This window comes from Varroa destructor, unplaced genomic scaffold, assembly GCF_002443255.2.
Source record: "Varroa destructor unplaced genomic scaffold, Vdes_3.0 BEIS01000002.1, whole genome shotgun sequence".
In the NCBI taxonomy this organism is placed as follows: Eukaryota; Metazoa; Arthropoda; class Arachnida; order Mesostigmata; family Varroidae; genus Varroa; species Varroa destructor.
The window spans coordinates 36,284,304-36,301,325 of record NW_019211455.1 but is presented as its reverse complement, the minus strand read 5'-3'; the positions used below and the strand labels follow the sequence as shown (position 1 = coordinate 36,301,325).

The 17,022-nt window shown below is 39.9% G+C and overlaps 1 protein-coding gene and 1 long non-coding RNA gene across 5 annotated transcripts in view; one reads left to right on the top strand and one right to left on the bottom strand.

Annotated features, from left to right (window-relative positions):
* Nrg (Neuroglian) overlaps positions 1–17,022 on the top strand; it is a 135,471-nt gene that overhangs the window by 49,798 nt on the left and 68,651 nt on the right. For 3 of the 4 annotated variants that reach the window (XM_086981050.1, XM_086981052.1, XM_086981053.1), the window contains one exon: positions 9,860–9,953. The gene's annotated coding sequence lies outside the window, so the exon portion shown is untranslated. Of the gene's footprint in view, positions 1–7,814; positions 7,916–9,859; positions 9,954–17,022 lie in introns of those variants that run through there. The other variant, XM_086981054.1, reaches the window with a different exon arrangement.
* Positions 110–2,395, bottom strand: LOC147757740 (uncharacterized). Its single transcript, XR_015321891.1, has 3 exons — positions 2,125–2,395; positions 513–760; positions 110–335 (listed from the first exon to the last, which is right to left on the bottom strand). It is a non-coding gene; the product is annotated as an uncharacterized LOC147757740 (long non-coding RNA).

Sequence of the window (17,022 nt, the reverse complement as noted above, 5' to 3'; positions counted from 1 at the left end):
CTAAAGGAATCAAAATATATTTCAATAGGTTCAAGACAATGCAGTAAAAGCTTTATAATTTGGATAAGATATATTAATTCAGCTCATTATTCTAGACTAAAGGCCGCGATTTTGAGGATACTATTTGCAGATTGCCTACTTATACACAGGTGTGTTCAGAAGCATTCTTCTTGATTCCTTGTGGTTTCTGTATACATCTGCGCTTCAATATGACGGCCGGTCGTTGTCCGTTTGCACCACCTTTCGTTCATTTGTCCTGGCTTACAAGCCCACACACGCTGTGAACGAGAGTCAGACCATTTGACCTCTTCACTGAAGCAGCTTGTGGCGGACGGCTACAAAGGAAAAAGAAAAATCAGCAGCCGACCGAACGGCGATGATAAAGACGTCGTTGTCATTGACGAGGTTGTAATTGCAACTAACAGTCATAAGCAATGATATCTCATTTCGACTCTCCAATTCTGTTATTCCAATTCCAACTAGTCCTTACGCTGCTGTTGGGTAACCCTTACCAAAAGTCTGTTCACTTTTTTCCCGCACGATCTCTGGGTGTCTCTGTCCTTCTCCATTCTCCGCGCGGTAGTACTATTGCTGTTGGATTTAGTTCCAGGTTTGCTTTGTCACGAAGAATAACTCAGAGGTAACTGGAAACGACCGATCAACCGCTGGATAAATTAAAGTGAGTCGCCGAAGGTGATCCTGTAAGATGGACATCCGTGGACAAGGGCGAGGTAACCATGTTTCGTCTTGGGCGGAGACGCTATGAAGCAATAGCAGAAAAGATGCCAGTGAGAAAAAAGCGAACCGAGCCGTTTGCCCCAATTTTTTGATCGCAGCAGGACAAAGAAACCTCTGGACCGCGCTCGTTTGGATAGCGTTGATAGAGGCGTATGGAAGCATGTAGAGGGTGCTCGTGCGTGTGAATGCTCATGTGGACGGTGCATTGATGAGCGGCTGGTTGGATTAGAGGTACTAGGCTAGTAGTTGTCTATAAGCAAGCAAGCAAGCAGTGATTTTTAGCCTTCACACTTCTGCGTCGTAATTATTGGACTCCATATTCTATCACTGGCGCCTGCTGTAAAAACAAGGTATCAAAAAGGTGGAGAACGAAAGGAAACTAAAGCGGGCGATGGCCATGTTACTCTGCTGTAATCGGAAGGGTAACATGGGATAGCGGCGAGGTGATGAGCTTGAAATACTTGTGTATTTTTAAAGCAAGGCGACAGAGAAAAGTACATGGTAGACAAGGATCTTGGGAGCAGTTAACTATAACCGAATCTATAAAATAAAAACCTCACGGACCCTCTCCCCTCCGTGGCGTTGTTTTTCTCGTCAGTCCCTTTCGAGAAAAAACAAGTTTGCAAAAATGAAAGTTGCGCAGATTAATAGTTAAGTTGGCAATGCTCTGGTGGGTGGTGCATGTGTAAAGTGGTGGTTCATAGCTGGGATATATACGCAAAACAAACAGGTAAATGGCAGCCTCAGCGGTAGTCTCATCAGAGTGGAAACATGAATCGTATCGATGCAGCGTCGAAATGACTGATTAAAAATGGCCACGCGCTGATTATTGCTTTAACCGTTTACTGTTGTTTTGTGGGTACATCTCTATGTGCAACATACCTCTATGTGGAATAATAATATTAACTTTGTTAAACTTAACTAGCTTAAGCTTCTAATGATGATACGGGTATAAATTAATGACTAGAAACAAAGATTCGATTGAATTGTTCATATTCCAGCCTATTGAAATAAGCCTTGTCTGTTAGCTGGTTACTATTACTAGAATCCTTTGGGTGCAACTCGACTGCTAATATCGAAAGAAATGATCAGAAAGATGGAATGTTGCAGAGACTCAAAAAAAAGACAACCGTCTGCGCTAGAAAGCTGCTCAAGTGCCTTGTGTTAGTTAGCAATTGTATCTCTTGATGAGCTGAAACGGCACAGTGAACGTGCTACGTAAAGTTCTCTTAGTGTACAGGCTCCCTATTGTATGTAGTACTAGATATAGCCGCTCTGCACTAACGTCAACGTGACTTGAACATGGGCGATGAGAAACGGTAAAGTAGTTGCCCCGTGAACGGGTCCATTTTGGCTTCGTTCAATATTCAGACTGGGTCTACGTACAGCTTGCATGTTGCTGCTACACGTACACGCTCCCCTTTTCTCGCACCATAGCACTGACTCAGCATCGCTCAACAGAGCACCGAAAAGACGGACGTATAGATAACGAAACTGTTGCCTGTATGTATGTATGTATGGGTTGGTTGATCCGATAGTCAAAGCGTCGCCTGGTGAAATGTGTCGTATTAGCTCAAAATGGAGTACCTGTACAAAAGTATGATCACAATCCCTATGGCCCTGAAAAATTAACATACATAATGGTGGCTATAAGTGTGTATAACTAGCAGTTTATTTCAGCAATCTTATATAGCCACGTCCTATAATGAACCCTTTTAGTTATTTCGGTTTTGTGCCCGGTCGTACTAGCTTAGCGAATATAGCGAGCCAAGCCTACTCTAGAAATCAGCAACGTTGATCTGTTAATGCAGCTTATATTCTCGTGTGAATGCGCGCATACACACGTTACGAGTATGAGACGTTAATATGTATTTGTGACGTTACCTGTTTCGACAGACACGTTCCTAAGCGAGCAGCAGCAGCAGCAGCAGCAGCTTGCTTTGAGACTGAATGCCACAGTCCCGCTTTCGCGTGCATAGATTTCATTCGAAGGAGTGCTTGTTATATGTTAGTTCAGGTCACAGCTTCCCTGTTCCTGCCTACTGTTTGCTTATGCTCTCCTGAATTCATTAACGTTGTAATTCTATTTTATAGATAACCTTCAGACTTGTAGAAGCAAGATATAAAAAAAAAAGCCTCATGTACGGATGCTTCAAGTTCTTAACCTGGACCCTGCGCACCTGGGCGTGGATGCAGTGCAGCAGATTGTAATAAAACACTATAAATATTTTCGGAAGAGTTGAGCTGTCGTAAAAATCTGCATGACTCAGCCAGGAGGCGTTTGGTCTATTCAGTATCTCTTTAGGCCATAATTGTTCTTTTTTTTTATCGTAACATGGCAATATTAGACAACTAGTAGTTCTTGATTTAATAATGCGTGTGCCCATTTTTAGTGCTGCCACTTCGAGACCCTGTCGCCGATAAGTGCACTGTCTCAAAAATGTAGGACAATGTCTTAGAGTAAAAATAGTAACAGATGAGTTTGTCGGCTAAGTTTCGACCAGATATCTCCCATGAGAGAACATATAAGTCCATCGACCTTTGAACTAATATATCTGCAAATGATAAAAATAATATATTAAGTACCAAAAAACTGATAGTCATGTTGCGACGCTGAACCGATACTGCTTTCCCATAAATAACTGTAATAATATTAATGTTTTTGTATCCCTCCTTTGTCAATTACACTCCTACTTGTCATATCGCGGAAACCGTCTGTTTTTATATATATATATATAGACTGGTAAGACAATTGAAAGTCGTAAGCTTGTTTGTGAACGTGGACGTCGTATCTGGCTGATAATGCAATCGTTTTGATCAATTGTCGCTCAAACCAATTAAAAGTCTATTAAAAAGCATTGTTAGATGAAATTACTTATGCACTTAAAAAAAAATGGCTAAAACGTTATAAAATCCTTGATATATATATATATATATATATAGCAAGTCATTTCAAATCAAGTTCAATTTACGGAACGTTGCATACTGCCATGGAGACTTATTTCTACACAGAATTGTTATTCGTGTATTTAATGGGGAACTAAGTCTGTTTATTGACCAGCATTTCATAATATTTCTTCAAAAGAAAAACAAAATATATCCAGGCTCGACGTTTTTCTTACGACTTCTAGTTGGCTTTTACGTTCATTGGGAGTAGATGTAGTAGAAAATCGCCAAATTCATGACAAATCTGTGTTACTGTCATTTGAGGGCATTCTAAAGTGAAGCCTTGCTCTCACGTGTCAATGGTATCCCCTTATCCGATCAGCCTCTACTCTACTGGCTTTCATTTTCACGAGTAGCGTTAACCACTGCTTCTAGATAGGTCTTGTCGAAAATGTATAGCCGGAATGACTATGCGGCTCTACGAACGAGTCTAACTAAAAATTCAGTGGTTGAACTAGATTTTATACGAACGTGCAGGCCATATTTTTTCAGTTGCTGATACTTTCCATAAATCAAAGTGCACTATTTAGCATGGCTCGATTGGTTAAGAAATTTACCGACTATTGGCAGAGGTAAAGGTCAGCATTTATTTGAAATTTCTTAGATGTATCAATATTTGTTAGTTGGATATTTCTCATTCGTTGTTCTGGTCAGGTTCAAATGTCTTTATATAACGAGCGTTAACTTCTAGTAGATAACGTTGACCTTTACGGTTCCTCTATGCTAGGGAAGACTGTTTCCCCTGCGATAAGTGTACCGTTCTCCTTCTACACTAAATAAGCACCTTTAATTGAAAACGTGGTAACAGACACGGTAATGATTATCTACTGAATGCCACTTTTACCATATACTTAAGGAACAGTATATTCTGCAGGCACAGTCTTAGCTTAACGCGTCTTCTTCTGCCTAAAAAGCGCTCCCTACATTCTAATCCTGTTTACTACCCTCATGACACGACAAGCAATTCCTTCGACAAAAGGCTGCAAAACAGCTTTCAACTCTACTATCCAATAGCGTTCGCGTCCCCACCTTTCCATGTTTAGGCAGAGTAGGTTTCCTCAATAAGTGGTGCCATGCCGGAGAGACGAAAACCGAACCGGAAATGACGCCGCCAGTCACCAGCAGCGCCAACAAGGTTCGCAAGCGGTTTCTTACTACAGCCACTAAAATAAGGAGACTCCCAAGATTCTTCGTGGTACCCCAATCTTCAACGGCAACGCAGGTCTGCAGCAGCGTTGCATCCTGATAGTATTATTTGAAAATTTGATGCGAGAAACTAGGTGGTATATAGGGAGGTATGAACACTTGAATAAGCAGAGAAGGTAGAAAAGCAGCAACGCGCGGGAGAAAGAAGTGGTTCGAAATGCTTAGGTCAAGCTGTTCTGAACTAATTTTTAAAAGCGCTCTGTTACCGCTTTAATACTACGATGAGAAACGTGCCTAATTCTATTGAAAAACAGGTCTTTCCCGTGTGATATCGTATTAGTGTAATTACAGCGCTATTGCCATTTAGCTGCGCCGCAACTACGGAAGACAGGCATGCTGCCAGCTCCTTTTCGACCCTACAATTTCAGAGGCAAGACCAAATGCAGATATAGCACTTTTATTGTCCCAAGGACACTGGTATCCTTGTAAGGCACCAGGAGTCGGAAATAGTGGCTCATAAAAATAAGCCCTTTTCCTTGTTGCGTCGTGACTAGCTAGCTCTTCTTTTGTCGGGGAAACGAAGTAAATCTTTTTTTTTCATGCAGTGCTGCTCCAAGCTGGTGAGGTGTTTTTTGGAAAGCATCTTCAGAGAACTACAACCGGTAGCTTTCTTCCAGCTATCAAAGCTAATTTCAACGGTCTCAAACGTTGTTGCTGTGTGTGTCGATTGCGTGCCGCTTTCACTCAGCATCACGCTCGCCCTGTGGGTGTCCCGATATCTTAGCGTGTCAGGAAAAAGGTCTACATGATAAATACTGCTCATTGCGTTCTTGGCAGTATTCAGGACCTCCATTGCATGATGTAGCATCACAACCTTGCCCATATTCCGGGCCGGTTAAGGGTCAATAGCTGTAGTGGAGACCTAGTTGAATTGTTTCCAGTAGAAGACTGTGAGAGTAACGTTTGTTTACTAACTGCGCTTCATTGTGGATTATGGTTAGTTTACATTGATATTTGCTTTTAGTGCAATGTAGATATCCTAAGTAATTATTTGATTATTCCACTAATTAATAGTAAGTTATAACAATTTAGGTCCTTTGTTCATTAAACTCAGCATTTGTACTTAAAGGTTCCATCTGATCACTCCAAATTTATCACCAGCCTCCATGAACAAGCAAAATATCGCGGTATATACACACTGGCGAAACTAATACAATGCAACGCAGTATATATGTAAGACTAAAACGACGCCGATTAACTGCAGATCTACATATATATATGCCATGCACACACGTGTGCTTATTTGAATGGCCTAGTAGATAAGGCGTTCATGGGTCATAAGTAACAATTCGTATATGTGGCGAATTAATGAAGTGCCTCATAGGCATCCACCATTGCTCATTTCTTAGGTCGGCAGGTCAAACAAAAGGAAAGGTTGCAGAGGAGTATGAAGTGTTTTGACGATTCGCTGTTCCTTCGTAAGAACTGGCTTATAAATCATTCATTATTTGAGTCGGTGCCGATTATGAAGTTGTTGGCACGATCTTTTTTCAAATAAAATAAACGTATGAGGTCGTGGATTCGAGGCGCCTGATGAATTACTTCGCTAAGACGTCTGTCATCAATCATTGTGACTAGCTTCGACATCGTGACGCAAAGGTGCAAGCAGAACCTTTTAAGGAATACAAACGGAAATTCTGTTTGCTCACAAAATGACCGAGTGTGTCCCTAGGACAGACATTTCCATTCGAGCTGTCGTGTCGCTCGTGGATCCTAGATTTATAAATAGATCGCCTAGAATGATCGAACACATGTAGTGACTGTAAGCAAAACGTTTTCTAAGCTTATCTTTAGAGTTAAATAAGTCAAAGCTAGTAAAATCATGATGACATTCGCACAATTATAAGCACTGAATGCTTATAAAGCTGAAAGAAAAATTCGATATAAATTTTGCCCTTGAAATAGATTCCTTTCTTTGATGCAAGCTATTGCGCTTTAAATCTATCGAAAGCATTTTTCTAATTTTTCTGCTTTAAATTTTTTTTTAAAAGTGGTACGACGTTACAGCCATTGTTTCTACTGGAAGTCATAATTAGATTGCGAAATACCTTGATTTATAGAATTTACCGGGTTTTTAATAAGCTACGTGCCATGTACGACTGACATTGAAAATCACGAGCAGCACCTTAACCTTAACCTTAAACTTCAAACGGCTGTTACCGACTTTATCTACTTGCTAAACCGTGTTAGGTAAGCCAATACGATTTTGCTGTTACAAATACCAGTGACTATACTGCCTATAACCGTTAGTATTATAATAAAAATAAATATATATCACTCTGTTTTGGTGGCACAAAACATGTGATATTCTGATTGAGAAACAAATGATGTGGTACCGTAGCTCGCCTGACCAATCGTTTATATGGTCTTGTCTGGCTGTACAGCTCTGAATGATAACAGGTCATATTAGTTTATGATATAATGAAATTTTATCTAACTATTTCTATCGTAATGCCTTGGGTACGGCTGTTGACAACGTCGAAACCAGACGAGATATTTCTACGTTTTCTGGTTTACGTAGCACAGACACGTGCCAAGTAGCATCACGTCATAATGCGTCAGGCTCTAGCACACGGTCTAAATAGAGACGCCTCTCGTTGTATCATCGAGGCATCCTTCTTCCAACTGTTGCAGATGGGTTCCCGGGTCGAAACAAACGCTCCTGTGCTACTTATTTCATATTTAAGTGTACATGTAACATATCAAATCGGTTCTCTAAGCGATATCGTCTCGTCTTTGGTACGCCTTGCTGCGTTGTCTAGCCAGGTTAGGTGCTACGCTGCCGGGTACAGGTAGTTATGAATAAGCATATTGAATAACAATACAAAGGACGTCCGCGTAGATGGAGTCCACAATACCCGCTGATGGTTTTTCTCAAGGTGACTGTATAGGTCTACCGTAGGCATGTCCGGCATAGTAGTATAGTGGTACATTTTCTGTAGCCGGTTATGTTCCTCCGTGGGCAACGGTACCTTCGACGGGCCACTCATTTTACCCTGCATAGTAGTGTATACCAGGATATATGGTAAGTATTCCATCAAAATTTTGCTGCTCTATGCTGCAGTTAGAAAGCCCATATAGCTTAGGACTCAGAACTGCAGGCTAAATGTAGTAAACGTTGGTTTGATTAAGCATTTCTTACTTTTATTCCCTTACATGGCTCCGCTTCTATTTCTCTTTGTAACGCTCTTCCTTTTCGTTATATCTGCCTCTATTTATATATATATATATATATAGGTTTCGACCGTTCGGATAGACTGAGGGAAAGCAAAAGTGCTGCATCATTTGCTCGGCGGACTCCTTACATCGACTCCGGCTAGCAACCAGTGCATTTCATATACGACATGCAAACTATATAAAAAGGCGCCGTCAATAGGAAATTAAGAGCAGTCATTTTTTAGCAAAGGAACTAGTAGTAATCAAGCCGGAAGTATACATTATTAGGAAACTTAGGAAGTTTTTCAAGTCTGTTTAGTGACACAATACATTTCAATGGCTTTTAAACCGTAGAAAGTGGGACAGCCATACATTTTAGTACATATGAGATCTAATCCCCTTTATTTTCGCGTATTGAAGCCAGAGCTTTGGGAGCTTCTCAGCAGCTGCGTGTTTCTGATTACCGAAACTAGTCCTGTTACTGATGGTTTTGTCTAAAAAAACTATCGCTACCGTACGCTAGGCCACCTACGTTACCATCGTCAAGATCCAACAATCAAACATATACGGACTTAAATTCAAAAACTGAGAGCTAGAGCAATTGCTTAGTTGTGTTTTCATCGATCTAAGCTATAGTTGGATGTTGAGTAACCACACTCTAATGAGACGTTTTTAGGGATTCGCGTAGATCGCTCCGGATTTTCCGGATAACACTACGTAAATAGCAAGTGCGATCGATATCTATTTCGAATATAGGCATACGTTTACGTCTGAATTCACCAAACGTTCGACACTACCATTGAAATAATTTCCTTTTTCGTCTGACGTCGTTTTCTCTCGACTGGTAGCTTCGCCTGGTTCTCTGAGTGGGTGCCACAAACGGACGCAAGTCTCGGCTATGATAAAAATGTGCTCTAAAGGTTTTTTACTGGGCATTGTTGGACAGCTTTTTCCTGCATCTTCACTATTTCCAAAATTGTCGAGCCACATAACAGCTCCAGACAAAGTAATACACTTGCCACCTTGTGACGGTGGGAATCTAATGTGGGCCATTTGTGCACTTTTTTTTCATCTCTGTCAAGTAAAAATGTTTTCCTTTTCTCATCTTCCTCCGCCATCGTTGCTATCGTTACTATTGTAGTCATATAACAGTTTGACTTTGTAGTTTTTTTTTTTTTCGCGTGTCCACTAAAAACACTGAAATAACGTTGAATCCTGTCTTCACAAGATATATTGAGAGAGCTAGTTTGATACTACGGTCAATCTAGCTTCAGCGGTAGAAACTCTTCTAGATACAAATGAGATGCAACAAAATATTTGAGGAGGAAATAATTCACGAACATAAGTTGGCATTTTTTTTTTTTTTAGAGAGACTGATAGTCAGCTAGCCGTTAGTTCAATTTTGCTTACTTTCATGGGAAAATGTATTCGAGACAATGAATGATCCTTCACAACCACAATAAAGTTAGCTAGCGCTGCTGTAATGCTCGAAATGATTCTCGTGTCCTATCTAATTAGGGGGTCCTAATTATTTTTGAGTGATTTGCAAAATGAGAGCATTAAGAGAGAGGCCTTCATAAACCGGACCGCCAGTAGCCTTCTGTCCACTTTTGGTAAATCATTGTAATTTCATTAAAGGAATGGAGCAGCGAAGACTTGCTTTTTGTTGTTGTGTTGGCTTGGTGTACAGTAAATTGATCCAAAGTAATTTTTATCAGAAAACTGAATTGATACGTTGGGTAATAAGTCTCCACGGGCCAAAAAGTCTCATTTTATACAATAATGGCAACTATAATTTTTTTTTTCTTTTTAGTTTCAGGTGAAAACACAACTGCAAAGTCGACTGATCTGGACGATGTCTTGTTGAGAACATTACTGAGTTTGTAGCATAATACAACTACTAACTGGTAAGTGAGTTTAGGGAAAAGTGTTTATTTCTTCCAAAATAATAGAATAATTCGCAGTTTTTTATATAGATAAAGTGTGCTTGGTACGTCTTTTGGTTGGTCTGCTTGATTTAAGATGAGATCTTCTCAACGTTATTCTGTTCAAATCTTCAATTCATTCACGCATGTTTGTAAGCTTACCACGCTGCAACTGGCAAAATAGACGAAAAAGATCAAGATTCTAATATAGCATAGGCATAAAACTATAAATTATTTACTAAAATGCTGTTCATAAAAAAAAAAAAGCTGTAGGATGGCTTAAGAGAAACTTGACTAGGGAAGGCAGAAACATGGTGATCTTTTGCATTTCGGAAGGGTCAATTTAAGTTGGCTTTAATCATACCCATGATATATACACTAAGAAGAAGCGAATCTAGGCTTACAGCGGAGACAGACATTGATGGTTGAGCAATCGCAATATACTTACAAGGCAAGAGATAAATTTATACATAATTTAAGTTGCGCCCGTTTCGATTTTAAAATGTATATTTTTCCTGAACGGTAAGGTTACATTCAAATCTACCTACTTTTGTCTCTGCTTATTTACAGGCCGCTTAATGTTTTCTGCATAAAAGCCTTGGTGGCATTAAGAGTATTTTGATGTGTGGTTGATCCTATCATAGGCCAAAAATATACCTTCTAGTCCATATGTTGCCTATCGGAGACATTGAAAAGCGAGAAGATTTTTATAGCTTACGAAACTCACTACGAAGTGCCCACTATTGCCTCTTAGGTTTGTTGTGGTTTCAGCCACTAGAGCACATGTCATGGCCACCATCGTCATCTCTAATGCTGCCGTCCCTGGGGTTTTCCTTAACTCATGCACTCATTCAGTTGGTAGAATACCTTGGACGGCCAATACAGAGCTGATCCTTATAGCACGATGAAGAGGTTGTTGAAGCGAATCGTATACCGTGGTTGCTCACATCTTTTCATCGCAGCTTGCAACATATATATGTTGTGCTTTGAATCAACCGCGTGATATAACAGCTTGGGCACTCGCGCGGTTATTGTTCAGTTGGCTAAGTAAGATGAAGGTGGGTGGTGAAGAATTGACAAAGAAGAAACACTACAGAATGCCCCGGCTAAGTGGGCAGTCAAAGGGATTTTTTGAAGTTCGCCTAGCATTGAGTTTCTTTCTTTTTGATTCTCCCTATAACACCCTCTCCTACCGAACCTCCGTTTTGTAACTCAGTCATGCTTCTTAGACAATCTTGCTTGGCAAGCTAATTTCCACTTGCAATCAATGCACGTTATGGATGATTATTTACGAACAACCGGCCATGATGTAAACACGCAAAACAAATGTCTGACTTGCAAGTATTAACAGTATAGCAGAATACATATAAACGGAGAGAGAATTAGAATAGTGAAACTTGTTAAGTGGGTTTGACCCACAAAATTATGACGAGTCGGACGAGAGCTCGTGATCAGTTCCACTAGAAGTGTAAGTTTGGCGGTCGAGATGATTTGTTATAATTAAAGTTCGTGTTGCTGAAGTAGGACGCACACTTTTAAGAACGAGCCTTCTCGAAGTACACGTGAAGGGAACAAAGAAACAAAACGATGCAGAGACAACTACTGGCATAAAAATAGATGCGAAATCAATGAACTTAATTACTATGAGGTCTTCCATGGAACATTTTGCTTGAAAACAAGAGGTCAAACATCTAAGATTATTATCATTACCCCTGTTATTAATACTACTACTACGTATTCTGAGATATACCATGTTCTGAATCTGAGGCGGGCCTTTTTTTTGGTGGGTACGGTCGCCAACGTTATCTGTGCTAAATTTTTTCTCGTTAACGTTTTACACCTTTTCTAATTGAGATCAATCAAACATGTCGTATACTATGGATTCTACATAAACGTATTTGATTTCTTACATCTACACGATTGTTCGCAAAGTGCAAGAATTATATAAATTGCATTAGATAGCAAAAGTTCAAATCCCAATTTCCCAGAAGGTGAGTTAACAAGGATATCTTAAAAAGCTCTTCACGCCAAAGGAACTTCAAGGTTGCGCTTGTTCGTATCTTCTAATCATTTCATACGCTGATCTCGTTATTTCCAGCATCCATTGTTAAACAATGACACGAATGTCAATGTAGCTTACCCTGTATGCGAAGCTTTTGTTATCATTTAAAGGGTGTTTGTAGTGCGCAGCGGTGAAGGTTTCAGATTAGACCCCAATCAAACGCTGTTCTGAGAGTCTGAGTGTCACCAAAAAAATGAGCCAAAAGGTCGCTTAGGCTTTTGTTACAATCTAGGCGGATTAACAGGTTCATGATGGAAAGCTAATTTAACCTATCTCTTTTAAGCTGATATCTGTACAGCTGCAATTTATCACAGTAGACGATTTTTTACCCCAAAATATTCATCATCAGAACCTCATGGTGTTTTTACCCATAAAATAAGAATTCGAGTTTCGACTGCTATCTGTTTTGCTCGAATGAAGCGTTACGAGCGGTCTACATGAACCAAATCGTCACAACGGCGGCCATATATTTATTGGTAAAGATTTAAGGGCAAGACGCACCCAGTCTAGCATAGAATCAAACACTGAGAAAGATTATATCAATCATGTTTTATTGTATGGTCAAAATTGCGACGATTGTCTTTTATAAACAAGATCGTATTGCCAATTGCTACGCATACAGTAACTATTAACCTAAATTTTGTCGTATTTCAGGTGATAGACATTGACTAATGGGTACTAAAAGAGATCTTCTCATAAGGAGAGACCAAGATACATGTGGTACGAAAGTGGGTCTCCAAGAAACTTGTTAGTGCAGAAGCAGCTTTTCACGAGACGTCTTTTTTATGCGTCCCCTTTCGTTTGCGTCCATTCTCTTCTTCTACAATTTTGGGAAGGCAGAATTATTACTATTTTCTGTAGTGTTGGCGTAGCGTGAGTCTTAGTCATGCTGTAGACTGCATCTGGTGCCAGTGATCTGTATAAGAGCAAATGTTTCCTGTGCTAGCTTGTCTCCGTCTGCACACAACGATTTTGAGGGGTTTAGCAGGTCAGCCAGCTAGGTTACTTACTGCCTGTAAGTGGTTATTATTTCACGCACGAGTTTGCAAACTTCCAAACTCGCTGGCAACAATCAACGGGCTGACATAACTTTACCAGATAGGAACTCACCCTGTCTCTACACCTGCCTTACTTAAATCTATGATAGTCTGGTAGCAAATAATAGCTTAGTGTGCAGTTTTTTTTTATCTGAACAAACCAATTTCGTAAGCAGCAATAATAATAAAATACGAACTTGACAAATATATATTTTCTTAGTTTGCACCGTTTTCCAATATCTCGTTAAGAGTTAAACAAGCCAGCTGGCAAGCACGGAAGTTTCTATTAAACGATTACGTTATCATTTTCTTCATGAGAGAATTGATCAGTACTTCGGAGTCTATCATTAGACAGAGTATGCTTTATCGAAGATGTTGTTCGGCACGTGGCCGTAGAGAAATACCTCATTTCTCTACGGCCACGTTTGACGGTCCCAACGTGAAAATTCAAACGTCTAACCAATGCGATTTGAACATTTCCATCCGCTTCTTTTAATAGTTGGTTCAACAATAATAACTCCAAACAAACTGCTTTACAGGTTTCATTCACTAAAATCTCCAACATAAGGAACTGTTTTCTCTCCATATATATATATATATCTATATAAAATGAATCCCGTGAACTAGTTATCTCGGAGAAGAAACGGATCGTTAGTATAAACATGCTGATCGATTTTTAAATGAAACATTTCCTTTTTTAAAAATGTAAGCAATCAAAGCTCTTCTCAATGAATAGATTTGCGCAGTGGGTCTGCCCATTAAGTTTATCAACTTGTAAGCTAGAAAACTTTCATGCAAAATGCGTGGTCTTCGTTCCACCCTTTCATGCTTTTTTTTCGTCAAAAATGGTGGTGAACCTGCTAGTCGCTTTTAGGCTAGGCATTCGCCAGGCTCATCCTGCATTTCTGTTTACGATAACGATTGATCTGTAGCTTGCAAATTATATATGTCACAGTTAGGAATACAAACGCTGACATTTTGCTTAGCCTACAGTAGATACAACGTATCTGCATATGCACGTATTTCACTTCATCCACATAGATAGCCTGAAATAACACTGAGGAAACCTATCAATCCAGTTTTTCACCGCTTCATGAATCAGGCATAGATAAGTAGGTAGGTAGGTAGGTAGGTAGGTGAAAGTCCCCCAGTATTCCTAAGAAAATATTCTTATTATAGAAACAATAGTCCCTACACGGGCGTTGAGGGAGCAAAGCGGTAAAATATCGTAGCAATTATTGATAGAGATTTTGCTAGGACTCACTCAGGTCGAAAATCTAATTTGACCTGCTATTTCATTTTTCAAAACAGCTATTGTTATAAGTAAGAGAGGTTGCGTCGAGAAGGTGTTGTTAGATATTAAACCATATGATGAAAGTAATCGGCTACGGCCATTCGGTAGTCGAGAGATCGAGGCTCGCTGAAAATGGCCTGCCACATAGTGTGTATGGGAGCAAAATTAGTTAAGAAAAATACGCGGTAACGAACAAGCAGAATCGGAATACCGTTCAGGACAGACTACAAGGCCTCATATAAAAGGCACAAAAGAAATCCTCCGTATATAGGGATTGCCTGTTTATAATTAAATAGATGCATTATCCCTTCTATGAAGCGTCACACAAGGGAAACGTCGATTAGATAGTGGCCACATTTGTCTATTACGGTCAAGGCCAACTATTTCATGTGTCGGGCTAAAATCGCTTAGCGCCAATACTCTCGCTAAGGGCTTGTTGCCCACAGTGCGGTAGTGACAGTTTCAAATGTACTACTGCTGTTCGCCCTAGCGAAATGTGACTGTATTGTAAACTTAAGGCAAACAGTTTGACGCAATTTCTAAGTCCTAGATCTAAATCGGATCCGTTCCGCCACCATGACAGATAAATAGCTGCAAAGCATCTATGTAAACTATAGACATCTATAAACATCTGTTTATGCTGCTTTGGCTGAGATATACCTACTGGTCTAATGACTTCATAACACATCGAATGACCAACAGATAGGCTACTACATAGTACGTACATAGTATGTATGCGTTCTTATGGTTCTGCTTCGAGTGCACCCAAAATACAAAAACGAGCTGAAGAGGCACACCGAAGGGTCGAGGCATTTATCTTTATCATTCATCAGTTGTACTGTGATCGTTGAGGTCGCATCTAAACACTGAACTTCGGTATAGTTTTATTAATGGCAGTGCGCCTTAGCGCATCATAAACAACTACTGCAGGCAAACGAGTTAAAATAGAACCAACAGGGAATATAAAAACAATGGACAACCTCAGGATTGGTCAAGGACCTAATGAGTGCTTGGTCAGTGGGAAATCGTTGAATTGTACATGAAGCACGCTCGATACGCAGCTGAGGGGTGGCCAGCTGTCAATGCACAGCAATTGATAACTCTACGTAAACATATATATATGATGCCACCATCTTGGTAGATATGGTCTGTTCTTATGTTTATGTATGTAGATGTACAAACACTATACGTGGCGCTCTCGACGTACGTATACGAGTAGGATTTGACGCAAAACGCGATATCTACCGTTGCCGAGGCCCTCCTTATCCAAGTTCGGTTAAACAGCTATTAACTAGTGCTTTGCTCACGGCAAATTAAAACAGATCTGAATACGGAAAATTCGTATTTCTACATTGAGAACTTTTTCGACAAAATGAGCGAGAAGCGTATGCGATACTCCAATCGCATGTTGCGTTCGTATTGATCTAAATGAACGTTTCGTAAGGGTATCCGAATGTCTATATAATGTTTACATATATTGTGTTTATATATAATATTGTTTACGTAACAACTGCGCATGAATTGATCACTTAATTCGATAATTAATTAAGACTTCTAATTAGGTAAACTGTAAGCTGTTGTTGAGACGTAGACTACGTACAACTCGTACCGGTTTTACTGTTTGTAAATAGTAAAGTTTGTCATCGACTCCTTCCTTGTACTGCTTGCGTCTTTTTCTTTGTCTGCATAAATCGAGCGCCATATTATATATTATAGAGTGAAGTTCGACTGCGAAGGAGCATTCATTTCAAGTTTAAATGAGCGATACATCAACAGTTTGCGTTTCAAGATGAGGCTTCTCAATGGGTAGTTGGATACTAACATAGCGCTCATGCTCACTGAATACAAGAAGAGTATCTTGCGAACCGCAAATATTACTAGCTTTCAAAACTGGGAGACCGGAGGGAGCCACGGAGTGGTGTTCGAGGAAGGGATACGAGATTCATTTTCCGAGCCTCCAGTATCTCTCCTCTACCAGCGCAATCTATAATTCTTCACGTCGAGTCCGCTTCCGTAAAGGATAACGGACATTCAAGTATGGGAATATATTCCGTTGTGCCATTTTCCTTCGTGAAGCTTCAAAAAAGAGCAGAGTCTACAAAATACAGTTACTGGCTCAGATACTACGACGATAACGATGCAAATGGTGGTAATCTGAGTCAGCAGCTCCCGAACTCGCACCCATTATAGTCAACCTTATTGAAATGCAGGTATAGTGTTATTTGAGTGAAAGATCATGTACTTTAGCATCTGCGTTACAACTATTCCAAATATCAGAACTGATGTACGAGTTACGAATTAATACATTATGAGTGGACAAGTATAATATAATGCTAGAATATTCGTCGTTGGAGTTTTATACCACTAACTTGGGCAACTTCTAATGTAAATTGCTACACCTCATGGTGACACAGGTTGTGTCGCGGCAATCGTTCAGGCTAATTACTAGTTTGCTCATTGTCCTATTGCCTTCTATGGCCAGTTTGGGCGCTTATAATTGAACTGTCAAAAACACAAAGCTATTTCGTATAGAAGTTCAACGTTTTTATCGCTAGAAAAACGAGCGAGGATTGTGCAGGACGACTGATCCGCTAATAATCATCAACTATAACTTGAACAGTAATGGTAATTTTCTTGTCTTAATTATTTAGTCTCCAA